General features: G+C 39.9%; 1 long non-coding RNA gene across 1 annotated transcript; it reads right to left on the bottom strand.

Annotated features, from left to right (window-relative positions):
* Positions 1-817: 817 nt before the first annotated feature.
* On the bottom strand, positions 818-11,657 carry LOC309966526. The gene is made up of 3 exons (XR_014326459.1): positions 11,055-11,657; positions 7,061-10,963; positions 818-2,546 (listed from the first exon to the last, which is right to left on the bottom strand). It is a non-coding gene; the product is annotated as an uncharacterized lncRNA (long non-coding RNA).
* Between the last annotated feature and the right edge of the window lie 342 nt (positions 11,658-11,999).

Below are 11,999 nucleotides of genomic sequence, written 5' to 3'. Positions count from 1 at the left end.
AACTTCTGTGTAATGTAACTAGAAGTATTTTAAGTTCTTTTCATTTGATGTTTTAAATGTCTACTTTGTAATTTCTGTTTCTGTCCTTAACTGAGCACTTCATTAAGTAAAACTTCTAGCATAACCATATCTGAATTACTGAATATTCCATTTGACTACAGAATGAAGATTATGTTTCTCTAAAAACATCACACTCAATTCATGTGTTTTTATTATTTTTTAAGCCATTCTAGAGGCCCTAAATACACACATGGCACCAAAACAAACTGTTCTGTGTGGGAACACATATTTTGCTCTAGTTCTAGACAGCTGTAGCAGACAGCTGTACTTTCTTAGCTGCACTGTATCCAACCCTTCTTCCTGTTCGAGGAATTCCTCCACAGTCTTGGTGAAAGGCATGCCCTCCTTCCCAGTCTGAAAGCGTGAGAGGCCCTATCCTGATGTCCCTCACCTCTAGCAGCCTGGGCACGGCACATGATCTTTAGCCAATGATCACTTTTCCAGAAATTTAAATCTTGACCAAGAGACACAAAGGGGCAATGAAATTGTTTTTAACATCTTTATTGGAGTATAATTGCTTTACAATGGTGTGTTAGTTTCTGCTTTATAACAAAGTGAATCAGATATACATATGTCCCCATATCTCCTCCTTCTTGCGTCTCCCTCCCACCCTCCCTATCCCACCCCTCTAGGTGGTCACAAAGCACCGAGCTGATCTCCCTGTGCTATGCAGCTGCTTCCCACTAGCTATCTACTTTACATTTGGTAGTGTATATATGTCCATGCCACTCTCTCACTTCTTCCCAGCTTACCCTTCCCCCCACGTCCTCAAGTCCACTCTCTACATCTGTCTTTATTCCTGTCCTGCCCCTAGGTTCTTCAGAACCTTTTTTTTTTTTTTGAAGATTCCATATATATGCGTTGGCATACGGTATTTTTTTTCTTCTGACTTACTTCACTCTGTATGACAGACTTTAGGTCCATCTACCTCACTACAAATAACTCAATTTCGTTTCTTTTTATGGCTGAGTAATACTCCACTGTATATATGTGCCACATCTTTATCCATTCATCTGTCAATGGACAGAGGTTGCTTCCATACCTTGGCTATTGTAAATAGAGCTGCAATGAACATTGTGGTATATGACTCTTTTTGAATTATGGTTTTCTCAGGGTATATGCCCAGTAGTGGGATTGCTGGGTCATATGGTAGTTCTATTTTTAGTTGTTTAAGGAACCCCCATACTGTTCTCCATAGTGGCTGTATCAATTTACATTCCCACCAACAGTGCAAGAGGGTTCCTTTTCTCTACATCCTCTCCAGCATTTACTGTTTGTAGATTTTTTGATGATGGCCATTCTGACTGGTGTCAGGTGATACCTCATTGTAGTTTTGATTTGCATTTCTCTAATAATTAGTGATGTTGAGCATCCTTTCATGTGTTTGTTGGCAACCTGTATACCTTCTTTGGAGAAATGTCTAGGTCTTCTGCCCATTTTTGGATTGGGTTGTTTTTTTGATACTGAGCTGCTTGTAAATTCTGGAGATTAATCCTTTGTCAGTTGCTTCATTTGCAAATATTTTCTCCCATTCTGAGGGCTGTCTTTTTGTCTTGTTTATGGTTTCCTTGGGGCAATGAAATTTAATTCCCAGCAGTGGGGAGATTATCTCCAAGGGCAGTTGAGGTGGAATCCCAAAGAGACAGCAGCAGTGCCCTGCAACAAAGGTAACTGTGTCCTTCCCAGGCTATTGGGCTATTCCTGCTAACATTTTCCAGCTTCTTGGCTGCTTGAGTTACCTGGGTCTTTACCTATTTTTCCAGCCTGGTATTACAACTTCCTGTCAATTCATGAGCCCTTTATATCCTTCCAATAAATTCCTTTAAGATTGTTAAAGTAGCTGTTACTTTCAACAGAAGTCTTTTAATTGATGAATCAGCAAAATCAATCCATTCATTAATTCTCCCATTAGTCATTCAGAAACTACCAGGTACTGTACATTGGGGGAGGCTTAGTATGATGGTGAGTAGACACTGTTTCTGTCGTGTTGCAACCTACAGTCTATTGGAGGAAACAGACAAGGAAAGAGAAGACTGCAGTACATCCTTGATGGGGAAGGACATTATTCATCAGGAACACAAAAGAGTAACATTTAATCCAACCTTAGTGATGGTAGTGGTGGGGGTGGTCGGAGAAAGCTTCAAGTGGTACCTAAACCTGACATTCGAATATGTAAAAATTACACCTAGTTGGGAGGTAGGAGGTGGGTTGAGTATTCCACACAGAGGGAGCAGCCCGTGTGAAGGCCCAGTGTTGAGAGACGAACAGGACCTTCAAAGAACTAAAAAGAAGTTCCAAATGACTGAAGTGCAGAGTTTGAGCAGAGAAAGGGCAGTCTGGAGCCATGAGTGGGACTCGGATCATGCAGAGTGATGTGAGCCCCCTGCTGGCGTTAGCACTTTCTCCTAGAAGCAGATGGGAGCAACTGTAGAGTTTTAAGCAGAAGCCTCAGTATACATGAGCCTGGTGCCTGGGTGCCTGGGTGCCTGGGTGCCTGGAGAAATTGTGCAAGAAAATAAAAGGTTGCAAAGTTTAGGAGTGGGAACAAAAATCTCTATTTCATGCCTTTAAAAATATATTTTTTTAAGAACAATGATAATGTGCTTTCCTCTATGTGTGGAAATGATAATATTGAGTTAAAAATTAGCAGACAGGTTTGTTGAGAATTTTTTTCTATAATGGCAATGGACTTATGATGAGTCATCAATATTCTACAAAGGATTACCTATGACAGTGGCCTTCAGGTTTTTTTGCTTATAATTCCTAAAATGATTTGAAAAGCCTATATATACCTTTGCACCTTTTTATGTTGACATTTAAGATTCTTATATCACTCCTGTGTGTATCCAAAAGACTCAAACGATGGCTGTTTGATACCGACTATCATTCTTTTGGAAAAACTATACCTAACCTTCAACAGCCAGAATTTTACATTGTTCTCTTTTCCATTCCACTTCTCTCACATAATTTTATCCTAATGTAATATACTAACATACTTCTTTTGCTTTAAAGTCTTTCACTGATCACCTTATCATACATCCTGCCGTAAGAAAAAAAAGTATGTAAGTGAAAACTGATGAGTGTTAAAATTTTTCTTCTAGATTGAGTCATAATTTCAATTATCAGTAATATACAATTGATGAAAACAGCAAATATATTTCATGTTTTGATTAATCATTTTTAAATATTAGTAAAGTTAAAGGAGTTCCCTGGTGGCCTAGTAGTTAGGATTTTGGGGTTCCACTGCTGTGGCCTGGGATTCGATACCTGGTGGAGGAACTGAGATCCCACCAGCCACATGGTGCCTGGCAAAAAAAAAAAAAAAAAAATTAAAGCTATTCTATGTGTTCAGAGAGGAATATTACTTATTGCTACAATGAGACAGGTTGTCTTGATTAAACAAGTCTTTCCCAGACACAACGTTTCAGTTGTGCCTTGGTTTGTCTTTGTTCTTACACTTTTGGGCAATGTGCCATGAAGATTAGAGAATGAGAGTTCTGTCTTTGTTTTATAAAGTGGGAGAGAGAACCAGCAAGATACCTTGACCACAAGAACATTCTCAGGCAGATCAATTTTAGAAGTATGGAAGTTGATCATTCGAAAATGGATTTCCTCAAAACTTTCCCAGCCTATGTACCCCTTGGAATGTCTTTGAGTACCACCAGCGAGTTCGAAAACCATGAGTCAAATGTAAAGAGTACTGGATGGGAGACAAAATAAACAAGGCTTCTTTTATAAAATAGCTTTGGGACCTTAGACAGGACATTTGATTTGTGTAAATCTCAGTTTCCATCAATAAAGTGACTTGGGGGGGGGGGTGAACTTAAAATTTAAAGATTCTTTCCAGCTCTAAAACCCCTTCATTTCCATTGGAAATTTTTAGCTATGCCCAGGACACTGGGAAGAAGGCCAGGCACCAATACAGAAAGGGAAAAGGAAAAATGGATAGCATTTATGTGATCACTAAGGACATGATAAAGGAAAAGGGATTGTGTGGATATAGATCAAGAAACACTTTTTAAAAAGTGTTTTTATTTGTGTTTAGGGTATGTTTTGGGGTTGAAAATTCAAGTTTCACATTATTGTTTATGTGGCTGTAGACAACTCAATCTCCTTGAGCTTTACTTTCCTCAACTATTAAATGGGAATAATACTGTATACTTTGTACCTTAGGGGATGATTAAAAGACAGAAACTAAGGCTTATTTCCCTTAGCATAATATTTTCAAAGGTCCTCCATGCAATAGCATGTATCAGAAATTCATTCCTTTTTATTGCTGAAAAAAAATACTATATTGTAAGGATGTGTCACATTTTGTTTATCCATTCATCTGCTAATGGACATTTGGGTTGTTTCCACTTTTGGGCTATTATGAATTATGCTGTTAACATCTGTGTACAAGTTTTTTCATGGAGATATGGTTACATATCTTGTGGGTACATAGCTAGGATTGAATTTGCTGGGTCATAGTGTAATTCTGCGTCTAACATTTTGAGGAACCGCCAAACTGTTTTCCAAAGTGGTTGTATCACGTTTATATTCCCACCAGCGAGGTATGAGGGTTCCATTTTCTCTGCATCTCTGACAAAACCTGTCTATTGACTATAGCCATCCTGGTGTGTAAAGTGGTATTTCATTGTGGTTTTTATCTGAATTTCCCTAATGGCTAATAATACTGAGCATCTTTTCATCTTTCCTTTCTGGCCATTTGTATGCCTTCTTTGGAGAAATGTCTATTCAGATCTTTTAACCATTTTAAAATTGGGTTATTTATCCTTCCATTGTGGAGTTGCTGGAGTTCTTTATATATTCTATGTGCAAATCCCTTACCACATAATTTGTAAAGATTTATGCACTGTCTTTTTCATTTTCTTGATGGTGTCATTTGAAGCAGCACAAGCTTTTTAGTTTTGATAAGTCTAATTTATAATTTTTCCTTTTGTCATTTGTGCTTTTGGTGTCTCATCTGAGAAAGTTTTGTGTAACCCAAGGTTGCAAATATTTATTCCTATGTTTAACTTCTCAGAGTTTTATAGTTTTAGCTCTTATATTAGGCCTCTGATCCATTTTGAGCTAATTTTTGTATATTGTATGAGGTTGGGGTCCAACTTCACTCTTTTGCATGTGGCTGTCGAGTTGGCCTAGCACCATTTTTTTTCTTTGCTATTATTTATATTGTGATAATGGGGAAAATGGAAATGAGGAGGGGCCTGAGCAGTTGTTGTTTACACCTATCAACAACAATCTCCTTCACCATAACCATCTGCTGAATAGACAATTCTTCCCCATCAAATTGTCTTGGCACCCTTGTTAAAAATCATCTGACCATAAATATAAGGGTGAATCAATTATTAAATGCTGATTCTAATAATTTTATTGCAATGCTCTGAACACAAAATAAGATTCACATTGTCAGTTAAAAAGTTCTGGTAGAAATTATTTCCTTTGACCTATATCTCCAATAGTGTATTTTAAGGCTATAATGACCTTATTAATGAGAACTTTTAACACAACATAAATGAATTGTTTGCTTGTTTATCCCTTCTCCATCAAATCTGTTAGTTGATGTAATTAGAAATTTAAAGTATTCTTTTTTTTTCAGCTTGAAAAGTTTTTTATTTATTTCTATCTTATATCCATTTCTTTCCTAAGTATTTTCACACTTGCCTTTAAGTCCTTAAACTTTTTAAAATAATTGTTTTTAAAGTCTTGGTGCACTAATTCTATCATTTCAGCATTTTTAGGTCTATTTCTTTTTTGTTTGTTTTTAACACCTTTATTGGAGTATAATTGCTTTACAATGGTGTGTAATCTGTAGTCGAACTTCCAAATATTCCTGAATAACTATCTCCTAAGAGTACATATTCTTATGAGATTAGACACTAACACAATATTGATTCCAATAAATTACATACCCTGTAATTCCTGACATAATTCAATGTATTGATTTGTCTCTATAACAAGGCATAACAATATAACATAACTAAGACACGTAGTTTTGTGCCAGGGTGTGAACCCTGAGTTTTTGGACCAAGCAATTCCCCAAATAATGACAAAAATTGCTCCAGGACAAGCCTGAAAAATAATTTCATTACTGGTATCATTTCTGACTCAGAGGTAGTAGGCTTCTGAAACTGTGTAAAAAATGAGCATGGGAGTGACACATCGCTTCAGTTTTACTAGTGAAATTGATCTTAAGTTTTCATTGCAAATTTTGTGTCATATTTTCTTTTATTCTGGAATATATTGCTCTGTGTGTGTGTCTATGTCCCAGGCTTCTTTATTTAAGAACAAAGTGATGAATGACATGGGGATTATAATCAGGAGCATCCCTGAACTTCACCTTCCCTCCAACCACCTCCTCCAAACTCCCTGTCCCCACACCTTCTCAGCTGCCAATTCTTTTCTTAGTGAATAAAGAACTTGGTCTCCAAAGCCCTGGTAGAAACCCCAAGGTTTTCCCCTAGCTCTTCCCTTTCCTTTGGCCCCCATTCCTCGGTTTGAAGGCATGGGAAAGCCCAGAGTGGTGACAGACACAGAGGGAAAGGTTTCACTCTCATGGAAAGAGACTGAGGAGTACAGCGTAGTGAAGTAAGCGTCACTACAGCCTGGGGTGACAAAATAGGGCCCTGGGGCCAGAGGAGAGGGTACTGATTCCCCTGAGAAAGGAGACTGCCCAATAGCCTCAAAATCCTCTCAGTGCGAATATTCACTTGCGTGATCGTTTGCCCTTCTGGTGACAGTTGCAGAACCATACCTGAACCATGTCCTTCTCAAGCCTGAGCTACTGGACAATGTGGCTGATCTGCTGCAGTGTGGGTTTTAAACACTTATGTTGAGACAGATTCTGAGGCTATATTTAGGATGAGCAGGAAAGAATGCTCTCATTAATGATATCCACCACTGAAGTGGGATGGGAGCATGGGGTCTCACTGCAATAGTTAGGAATTTAGTTTATCTATAATAAAAATGGAAATAAACAGTGGCTTAAACATATTACCAGTTTCATATGTCTTTTTCAGTCCAGGGTTGATTTGGTAGATCCACAATGTCCTCAGAGAGCCAGGTCCTTCTCTCTTCCCTTCACCTAGCCATCCTTAACATGTGCTTGTTCCTTTGTAGTCACAAGATGGCTGCTCAAACTCCAGTATTGCATTTGAATTCCAGATGTAAAGAAAAGTAAAAGGCAAGGTCAGCTAAATTGGCCTTCCATTTTAAGAAAGCATTCCCAGAAGCCTCATCCAACAACTTCTACTTACATTTCGTTGGCCAGGACTGCATAGCATGGTCAGGTTCTTCATCTGCAGAGACTGCTGGGAGATGTAGTTTTAAGCTAGGCACATTTATACACCCAATGAAACTTGCATTGTTACTTATAATCAGGGAGAATCCCTATTAGGAAGGCCTCTAACAGTTTGGTCCACCTTTCCTGTTTTATAAATAGGCATCCTTCAGCTTTACTGAACCAGCAAGAACTGCACTCCCCCGCAAGCCCCAACACAGAAGCAGCATTGGTTTTCTGCAAACTGTTGATAGCAAGTGTGCGCCTCTGAACTGTGTAAAAGATGAGTGTCGGAACAGCACATCTATCACATCAGTGTTTTACAACTGAAACTGAATTTAAAATTTTACCTTAAATTTCTGTGTTCTACTTTCTTTTATTCTGGAATATATTACTATAGTTGGGGTCAAAATAAATCTCAGGAGCATTGATATCACTGTGAAACAGTTTGTAATTCTTTAAAAGCCTGAACTACAAAGCTAGACAGACCTGGGTTAGGATCCCACACCCACATTTACTAGCAGTGTACTTTGGGCAAGACACTCAATCTCTCTGTGCCTCAGTTTCCTAATTTGTAAACTGTGGATAGTAATTTTTACAGGGAGGGTGATCAGATAATTTATGTCCAAACTGGGAAACTTATGTGCTGGCAGGGGGATATTATTAATAATTATACTTGAACAAATGGCATAAACCAGGACCACCGCAGGCAAACTGAGGACTATGGTCACCCAATTTTTAGGCACTGTTGAGAGGATTAAATGAGAAGATAAATATAAAGCACTTAGCACAGAGCCTGACACATAGTAAGTGCACATAAATACTGGCCACTACTTGTTTTTATAATTAAATTGAAAAGTTCCATTGTTTTGGCTTTGCTTTTCTCTCTTTTAACAATAACATGCTTGATATTCTTCCTTATGATAAAGAATAGTGGGCTGAAGTAAGGAGAGCTTAAACTTTTTCAAGACTGAGAAAACCTAATAAAAACTCAAACAACCAATTTCTCTAAAGGAGAAGCAATGTTGAAAGACACTACAGAAACTCCTAGTTATAAGGAAGATTCTGGAATGGTAGTGCATGACCTATCTGTGAACTGTCTGTACCACTAGAAGCATGAACAGAAGCAGTGGAATTTTAATGATTTTGTATGGCATTTCTCAAAGGTTTTGGTCTGAAGATCTTTTTACACTTAAAAAAATTTCTGAGGACCATAAAAGAGTTTTTGTTTATATGAGTTATATCTGTTGATATTAGAAATAAAAATGGAGACAATTTAAAAATATTCATTTAGGGAATTCCCTGGCGGTCCAGTGGTTAGGACTCTGCACTTTCACTGCTGAGGGCCTGGGTTCGATCCCAGGTCTGCGAGCTAGGATCCTGCAAGCTGTGCAGCATGGCACCAAAAAGAAAAAAAAAGTCATTCAAAATAACAATAACTTCATCATATAGTAATACAACTAACACATTTAAATGCAAGAAACTATCTTTACAAAACAAAAATATTAGAGGATTAATGTTTTTACTTTTCTACAGATCTCCTTTCGACTGGTTTAGTAGGACTGAAACTGATTCTCGTATCAGCCTTTTAATGCAATTTGTTGCAATATGTTATTTTGGTGGAAATGTATGAAAAAGACATGTTGTTGGAAAAGCGAGGGAGTATTTTAATAGCTTTTCCAGACAACTGTGGTTATTCTTTGATACTACACCAAAACTCCACAGTAGCTTCTTAATTAATTTATTTATTTTTGGCTGCATTGGGTCTTCGTTGCTGCGTGCGGGCTTTGTCTAGCTGCGGCGTGGGGCTCCTCTTCACTGTGATGCGCCAGCTTCTCATTGCGGTGGCTTCTCGTTAAGGAGCACGGGCTTCAGTAGTTGTGGCACACAGGCTTAGTTGCTCCGCGGCATGCGGGATCTTCCCGGAGCAGGGCTTGAACCCGTGTCCCCTGCATTGGCAGACGGATTCTTAACCACTGCACCACCAGGAAAGTCCCCACAGTAGCTTCTTAAAAGGTTAGTTATAAAGTGGAATCTGAGAACAGATCTATGAACTTTTTGTATGGTTACATTAAAACACATCAGTCTGTCCTGCACTTTGAATGAATCTTTTACTCATGATTTTGTAACATCATCCATTAGTCAGTTGGAAAGTATCGGGTCACTGAGTTAGGCAGATATTCCAAATGTTTACACATTTCAGAAACTTAATACCTTAGAACATTCTAGAAAACATATGAACACACAAGCACACATTCCATTAGCCATCAGAACAATGATGTCATCACATGTCATGTTGCCTCTGGAAAACTCCATAGTGCATTTGTGAAAAAATAAGAATGATAAAGACAAATCATGTCTTACTATGAAAATAGCTTTGATTGCATGATTCATTGAAAAAGCGTTAGTCTCAGGCCACACTTTAAGAACAGCTGATTAGGTATGTTATGACCCATTAGATAAACAAAGAAAGCAAAAAACTTACCACCTCCTTCTCTCTCTCTTAAACCAGTAGACAGTATGTCATAACACACAAACAGTAAAATACTAAAACACAGTCTCAAGTGGCAACTTCAAGTCTCTTTACATGAAGATAAGTAGACAAGCTTATAGAAACAGATGGCTTCTAATTTAAAGGTCTTTCTCATTTTTTGGAGTTTGAACCCTGTTAATCATTAGCATTTCAATGCATGGGGGGCAGGTATCTTTGGGGAGTTCAGAATGCTTTGCTTCTGCCCCTTTTCCCCATCTCACCCCCCCAGACTCTTTGCAGAAACATATGGGGTGGCAGAACCCCACTAAAAATATTTTAGTATATGTTTTCTGTTTGCAACCTGGACTGGAAGCTACCCATTTACTTTGGAACATGTTTTCTTTGCAAGTATAGGACAGAAGATGATATTCTTACCTGGAGTTGGTCGTATGTGACGAACTGCTAGATAAATCCATTTTGCTCTCCTTGTTCTGTTACTCCAGGCTTTTCAAAGTAGGATGATGGGGCAGGTTGATCGTAATTTTTTGGAAAAAGCCTCTCGCTAACTGGTTTAGGTTGTAGGAACTTCAGGCAGCAATACTGCCAAGGAGAAACGTTTTTAGGCACCTTGTCCCTTACTTTTCTATTCAGTTTCCCAGTGCATTTACCACATCCTTCTGGCTGCGTGGTAGGTCCCACTGTGTGGCCCACCCGGGGCCTATCCTCCTGGGAAATGAACTGCCTTCAAGATTACCTACTCCTTTGCCTCCTCCTTTATTCTTCAGCAAACACCCTTTGTACTCTCTCAGTGAAGCCTGATTTCTGCTTAGGTGAGTCCAGACTGAGATACAGTGTTAGTGTATTAAAATTATTAAGGCATGAATGATGGATGGGTACTAAGTGTTTAAGAACTAAGAACCAACCGATGCACTGAACAAATAAACTTGAAAACGGGTGACTACATGTAGCCATTGAATGCACTGCTCAGCTTCTCTTTGCAACCATATTAAACTCCCACAAGCCACTAATAAGGACCTGCTGTGTAGCACAGGGAACTCTACTCAATACTCTGTAATGGCCTATATGGGAAAGGAATCTAAAAAAGAGTGGGTATATGCGTATGTATAACTGATTCACTTCGCGTACACCTGAAACACAACATTGTAAGTCAACTATAATACAATTAAAATTAAAAAAAAAACAAACCCAAACCAATAAGCCATTTAAGTTAAGGCTAACCTGGTAATGCAAGAAATGAGACGTGAGGTCACCGAATGGTTACGCTTTGCAGCCCCACAGGTTTGGATAGTTAAGGTGAAAGAGGGTGAAGTGCCAAGAGGGCAGCTCTCATTTGAGCGAGATGTTTTGACTTCAAGGCCGCCGGTAAAAATTTTGGGGTTTCCCGGAGTTCCTTTCGACGTTTCATTATTCCTCGTATTAACTTTTTTTTTTTAAACTTCAGTGTTAATGGAAGCGCCAGACTGGGATTTCCAACTGTGTTTTTAGGTCAAGATGGGGCCTGGAACTTGGGTGTACAAGAGATAGTTTAAGCTAACGCCATCTCCGCCCTCTTTTGTAGGGTGCCCTCTCCCTCTTTCGCAGCTGTTCCAACCTCCGTCCGGGCTTGGCTGAGAGGAGACGACGGGGTGATTATCCAGCCCAGAAGGCCATTAATGGCATTATTCCTGAGTCTCCAGATTCTTGCTCTCGCCGTGCGGCGCCTGCGAAGATCCAGAGCCGGTGCTGCGCGCTGGACGCAAGCAACAGGCACGACCGGCGCTCCGTCACCCCGAGACTCTCCAGCGACAGCAGTGGGCGGCGCACGAACCCTCTCCTTTCTTTAACTCTTCTTCACAGAGTCCCACCCCCATCGGAAGTGGAGCCGTCTCTACGTTCCCTCACTTCCGGGCCAGACGCCCGTCGCTTGGCGGGAGCGAGCACGCCCGTGCGCGGCAACTTTGTTCCCGCCTCCTTTGCCCCTGACACCACTCACCTTGGGTTTTCTCGGAGCGCGACGTGCGTGCGCGCCCCCGGCCTTGCGTCAGGGCCGAAGAGGGGAAAGGCCGAAAGAGGGAGGCTAGAAGGAGGGGTTGTGGAGGTTAGGGCCCAACCAGCAAGTCCCATCTCCCTCCCTCCTCCTGACGAGGAGCGGAGAGGGAAGGGGAGGAGCGAGCCGGGCCAGCC

Source organism: Leucopleurus acutus (genome assembly GCF_964270905.1).
Source record: "Leucopleurus acutus genome assembly, chromosome: 9".
In the NCBI taxonomy this organism is placed as follows: Eukaryota; Metazoa; Chordata; class Mammalia; order Artiodactyla; family Delphinidae; genus Leucopleurus; species Leucopleurus acutus.
Note: the sequence above shows the minus strand (reverse complement) of the source record. Positions and strands in the feature narration are given on the sequence as shown.